The sequence below is a fragment of the Aulonocara sp. 'chitande type north' Nkhata Bay genome, linkage group LG16 (genome assembly GCF_057382095.1).
Source record: "Aulonocara sp. 'chitande type north' Nkhata Bay isolate Kocher_YH1m ecotype deep benthic linkage group LG16, A_spYH_male_GT1.1, whole genome shotgun sequence".
In the NCBI taxonomy this organism is placed as follows: Eukaryota; Metazoa; Chordata; class Actinopteri; order Cichliformes; family Cichlidae; genus Aulonocara; species Aulonocara sp. 'chitande type north' Nkhata Bay.
Window position 1 is genome coordinate 10,949,289 of NC_141359.1, and position 6,368 is coordinate 10,955,656.

The 6,368-nt window shown below is 42.8% G+C and overlaps 1 pseudogene; it reads left to right on the top strand.

The window, feature by feature from the left end:
- The first annotated feature begins 2,826 nt into the window (after nt 1-2,826).
- Nucleotides 2,827-5,949, top strand: LOC147311051 (olfactory receptor 11A1-like; annotated as a pseudogene).
- The last annotated feature ends 419 nt before the right edge of the window (nt 5,950-6,368 follow it).

Sequence of the window (6,368 nt, forward strand, 5' to 3'; positions counted from 1 at the left end):
TCCAGGATTTGGTTGCACATCTCCGGATATAAGTAAAAGTAAAACAATCATCATTAACCTTCGTTTCATATTACATTTAAAAGCATTTTCGTACTTTGCAGATGTTAACGACAAATACTGCTTTTTCTTAAGTGAACATGAAAGATTATACAGAACAAGGGAACCTTGTAATTTGGGTAATACTTCATATCGATTTAAGCTAACAACCAGAGCCAAATGAATCGTTGGTGACTCCAGGTGCACTGCTACAGTTGACCTAGTGCCACTAAAATAAGTTTCACCCATACTCAGCTCATATTTTGCAGTTCTCACCCAAGGAGCACCGCAATGTCCCAAGTCCCAAACCACGAATAAACACAATAAAGCTTCGATAAGTGTCCTTGTCTTCATAATGATAGCCCAGGGTCCAAAATGGGGGTGAATACAAAAGGCTCCAACCTATTAGCTCCGAATCCGAGCGGAGGTGGACTAAGCAATCCGGGGATCAGATGGAGGTGCGTCGTAGCAGGCTCCAGCCCGGCCTGTTAGCTGCGTGTCCGGACGGTGTAGCAGTCTCCGGCCTGTTAACTCTGCGTCCAGGCAGTATAGCAGGCTCCGTCCTGTTAGCTCCGAGTCCGGGCGGTGTAGCAGACTCTGGCTTCGTTAGCTTCGAAATATGGACAATGTAGCCGGCTCCGGCCTGCCAGCTCCGAGTCCGGGGAATGCAGCGGGCTCCGGCCTGATTAGCTCCGAGTCTGGGGGACGCAACAGGCCCCGGCCTGCTAGCTCCAAGTCCGAGCGGGGGAGGACAAGGAGGACAGGGCAGGGCCCAGCCTGCCCTCCCGGGAATCTAGTAGACGCAGTAGGCACCGGCAGGCTCCGGCCCGTCAATCCAAAGTCCAGGTGGAGGTGGACATGGTAGACTCAGGTTTGCCTACCCAGAGTCAGTATTTAGACCGGCCCGCTTTGTCCAAAGCCCTATTTCAGTCCAGAGGGAGACGCTACGCCGAGAGTTTACGTGTCGCCATCTTGGGTTTTTCTACTCTGGATTTATGTTTTTTGTCTGATTTTTGATTTTATCTTAATATAGTATGTTAAAATAAAAAATAAAGTCAATTCAAACATGTGAGGTTGTAAAGAATGATACCAAACAAGGCAAGGTAAATAGTTTTTTCAAGGCGAAATGTAGAGGTAAAACCAAAAGTAGTCAATAATGGCCAATTATACCTCAGTTACTAACTCCATCCATCCATTCGCTTATGCTTATCCTTTTCAGGGTCGCGGGGGGCGCTGGAGCCTATCCCAGCTGTCATAGGGCGAGAGGCGGGGTACACCCTGGAGAGGTCGCCAGTCTGTCGCACGGCTAACACACAGAGACAGACAACCATTCGCACTCACATTCACTCCCGCATTCACACCTATGGGCAATTTGGATTAATCAATTACCCTAACCCCACAAACTGCTGTGGTTAGCACTGTGGCCTCACAGCAAGATGGTTCTGAGTTCAATTCCACCATCAGGCGGGGTCTTTCTGTGTGGCGTTTGCATGTTCTCCCCGTGTTTGCGTGGGTTCCCTCCGGGTACTCCGGCTTTCTCCCACAGTCCCAAGACATGCAGTTACTAACTCAATTACTTTATTCAAGAAGTAACTAGTTACTATAACTAGTTGTTTTTTCAAAGTAACTTGCCCAACACTACCCCTAGGTCACTTCAGGTATTAGTGACACCCTAATGCTCCGAATGTCTTGAAGGCTCTAATTAATGATGTATTAAGAGACTTAAAAATTTATATTTTTTTTATCAATATTTTGCTTACCTGCTTGACATATTTTTTTCAAGTTCCCTGAATAGCATGTCATCCATGTCTGCAGTATTCTGCAATAGCTTCTGGAGAACAGGTTGGGTTTAAAGGCTGAAAAATGTGAATTACATTCTTCCTCTGTCACTTTCTCGGACTGGCAAAGACGGCAAGTGAAGACTGATCCAGTGAATGTGCGGGTTATGACCCAGTGGCCTACTCCCAGCCTAGTCGACAACTGTTGCAGTACATCCTTGGCTTCCTTAGTTTCTACTATAGGTTCATTTACAACTATAGCCAGGTAACTGCACCCTTTACACCACTCACTTCCAGTAGAGTCCCCTTTGTCTGGTCCGCAGAAGCACCAGTAGCCTTTAGCAAGCCTAAGGAGCACCTGACACTAAACTACAATTTGAATTTAATTTATTTAAATTCAGTTTCTGATGACACAAAGTTCTGCCCATAGTTAGTATCTTGCCCAAGGATATTTGACATGCAGACTGGAGAAGCCAGAGCAGAGATAAGCCTGAGATAAGCTCAGGTTTATCTCTGTTTGAGGCTTCTGTAATATCACCCATCAATTTTGATTGGCGATGAGGCCTTGCTCAAGGGCACTGAACAGAATACACCCCGGTCAGATAAAGAAATTCCTGTAAAGTCCTTGTCTTGCAAGCTTGCTCCTACATCAGATCTTATGAAATCAACTCTGTGATTAGCGCTTCAGCACTTAAGTTACCTGCCACTCTTTGCATCCATCCTAAATTCCATTTCTCAAGTTAAACCAGTTCAATCTAGTCCATTGTGTAAGATTTCATATCTCAGCTAAAAAAAAATTGTGTTGAAGTTGTGCAGTGCTAAGCAAAAGAGAATGAAAAGGGTGAGATGAACCTCCAGTGTTCAGCTCCTTGAGGCTTAATTTGTCTGATAAAAACCTTCCACAGACTGTAACTGCTCACTGTTTGCATGATGGTGCATTTTTCAATATTTTCCATTTATTCACCTTGCGCAATTTGTTTAATGAAACATTTTGTAGTTTTTTAAAACATTAATGGATGAAGAATTAAATGTTACCTATATAAGTTTTGATAGACATGTGGAAATTAATACAGATATTTTTATTTTTTTATTATGTTCACATTATATATTCTAATAACTTGCAGTAACTCTATTATTATATACCTCATTTTGATCCACAAAAATCTCCACAAACCTATGTACACTTTTATTGCAGCATTGCTACTGAACGTTGTTATTTACGCCACAACTATTTACCCAAAACTCCTGATTGACTTTTTATCTAAAAAACAAATCATATCATATTCAGCATGTCTCTTTCAGTTTTCCATAATTTATTCTCTGGGTTCTTCAGAGTTTGTTCTCTTGGCAGCCATTGCCTATGACAGATATATGGCTATATGCAAACCTCTACAATATCCAACCATCATGAGAAAAAGCACTGTGAGTATTTTCCTGGTCATAGCTTGGCTTGTACCTGTATTTGTCACGGTTCGGCATGGCAAACCGTGGGGGGTGTGGGGAAGGAGGACCCAGGCGCGGTGCTCTATGTACAAGCAGTGCGTTTATTTACAGTGGTGGAACAAAACAACAATAAATCCCCGTGCTTTCCCTGACTCCAGTGTCGTGTCTCTCCGTGAATAGTTCGTGCCTCAGTGCTCTCCGCTCCCGTGTCTCAGCACTCCTCGTGCTGGCTGCCGTCTGGCGCTCCACACTTCTCCTGGGGACACAATAGACGCAGCTGTCAGGACACATACAGTGGGGCAAAAAAGTATTTAGTCAGCCACCGATTGTGCAAGTTCCCCCACTTAAAATGATGACAGAGGTCAGTAATTTGCACCAGAGGTACACTTCAACTGTGAGAGACAGAATGTGAAAAAAAAAATCCATGAATCCACATGGTAGGATTTGTAAAGAATTTATTCGTAAATCAGGGTGGAAAATAAGTATTTGGTCAATAACAAAAATACAACTCAATACTTTGTAACATAACCTTTGTTGGCAATAACAGAGGTCAAACGTTTACTATAGGTCTTTACCAGGTTTGCACACACGGTAGCTGGTATTTTGGCCCATTCCTCCATGCAGATCTTCTCGAGAGCAGTGATGTTATGGGGCTGTCGCCGAGCAACACGGACTTTCAACTCCCGCCACAGATTTTCTATGGGGTTGAGGTCTGGAGACTGGCTAGGCCACTCCAGGACCTTCAAATGCTTCTTACGGAGCCACTCCTTTGTTGCCCGGGCGGTGTGTTTTGGATCATTGTCATGTTGGAAGACCCAGCCTCGTTTCATCTTCAAAGTTCTCACTGATGGAAGGAGGTTTTGGCTCAAAATCTCACGATACATGGCCCCATTCATTCTGTCCTTAACACGGATCAGTCGTCCTGTCCCCTTGGCAGAAAAACAGCCCCATAGCATGATGTTTCCACCCCCATGCTTCACAGTAGGTATGGTGTTCTTGGGATGCAACTCAGTATTCTTCTTCCTCCAAACACGACGAGTTGAGTTTATACCAAAAAGTTCTACTTTGGTTTCATCTGACCACATGACATTCTCCCAATCCTCTGCTGTATCATCCATGTGCTCTCTGGCAAACTTCAGACGGGCCTGGACATGCACTGGCTTCAGCAGCGGAACACGTCTGGCACTGCAGGATTTGATTCCCTGCCGTTGTAGTGTGTTACTGATGGTGACCTTTGTTACTTTGGTCCCAGCTCTCTGCAGGTCATTCACCAGGTCCCCCCGTGTGGTTCTGGGATCTTTGCTCACCGTTCTCATGATCATTTTGACCCCACGGGATGAGATCTTGCGTGGAGCCCCAGATCGAGGGAGATTATCAGTGGTCTTGTATGTCTTCCATTTTCTGATGATTGCTCCCACAGTTGATTTTTTCACACCAAGCTGCTTGCCTATTGTAGATTCACTCTTCCCAGTCTGGTGCAGGTCTACAATACTTTTCCTGGTGTCCTTCGAAAGCTCTTTGGTCTTGGCCATGGCAGAGTTTGGAGTCTGACTGTTTGAGGCTGTGGACAGGTGTCTTTTATACAGATGATGAGTTCAAACAGGTGCCATTCATACAGGTAACGAGTGGGGGACAGAAAAGCTTCTTACAGAAGACGTTACAGGTCTGTGAGGGCCAGAGATTTTCCATGTTTGAGGTGACCAAATACTTATTTTCCACCCTGATTTACGAATAAATTCTTTACAAATCCTACCATGTGAATTCATGGATTTTTTTTTCACATTCTGTCTCTCACAGTTGAAGTGTACCTCTGGTGCAAATTACTGACCTCTGTCATCATTTTAAGTGGGGGAACTTGCACAATCGGTGGCTGACTAAATACTTTTTTGCCCCACTGTATAACCGCGGGCATACACACACTAACCTAGCTCAACAGGATGACTAACATGAAGTCTCACGGAATGATCCCGCGTCGGTGGGAGCTCCAAGACTCTCCTAAGTAGCTCCCCCGACGAGGCCTGATCAGCAGCAGGTGTGTGGCTTCAGGTGTGGCCAGACCGTCAGCAGGGCCACACCCACCAGGCCTGAAGGCGCCCGCCGAAACACATATACACACACGCAAACAGGGAGAAAGACAGCAACACCAAATATACATACAATAATAATAATATAATACATAACTGCTCAGGGATCCTGGGTCGCTCAGACCCAGGACCCTGACAGTATTGCAGTCCAAGCAATAGGAATGGCTAAAAGTAAACTGTGTTCCTTTCATTTAAAATCAATATTTTGTAACAATGCAATTTACACTCTTCAGTGTGTAAGATCAAGGTTAGTTACTGTATTTGGTATAATTTGTTATTTTGATTTTGTGATACTTCCTCTTCTTTTTATAGTTTTCACATACACAAAAATCTTTATGGTCTCTTAAAACAGTCGTAAAGTAATCAAGAAAAAAGCTGCAGAGACCTGTTTACCCCACATACTGGTTTTAGTGAGCTTTTCCTGTTTAGGTGTCTATGATGTAACCATATCTCGAGTGGAATCAGATTTCCCTAAAACTGCACGCTTTATAGTGTCATTACAACTAGCTTTGTATCAACCTTTATTTAATCCATTAATATACGGGCTTAAAATGAAGGAAATTTCTAAACATCTAAAAAGGTTGTTTTGTCCAACAAAAATTATTTGATGCGTCAATAAATTCCTCATTTCAGAAAATGTACTTATTAAATATTATAAACTCATGAAATTGATTTGGTCCACATATTTTACACCTTTTTTTGAATAAATTAATCAGTGAATTTAAAATGTTTTTACTGTTTATGATTGCTCAGGGTGCATGTCTATTGTAACATAAATGTTATAGTTTAAATGTTATAGTTACAGTTAAAATACTGGTTTTTAGACTGCTGCACAGCACAAGAACTCAAGAGTAAAACATTTACAAATTCCAGCAAAATGAATTAAACTAATGCTGACATATACTATGTTCAGAGAGTTTTCTTCATCCGTTAATTTTATACAGTGTTAATTTTTACTTTTCTTTAAATAAATTTGCAAAATGTATAACATTTACAGCTGTACTTCTGTGAAAACAAAATTAAATCT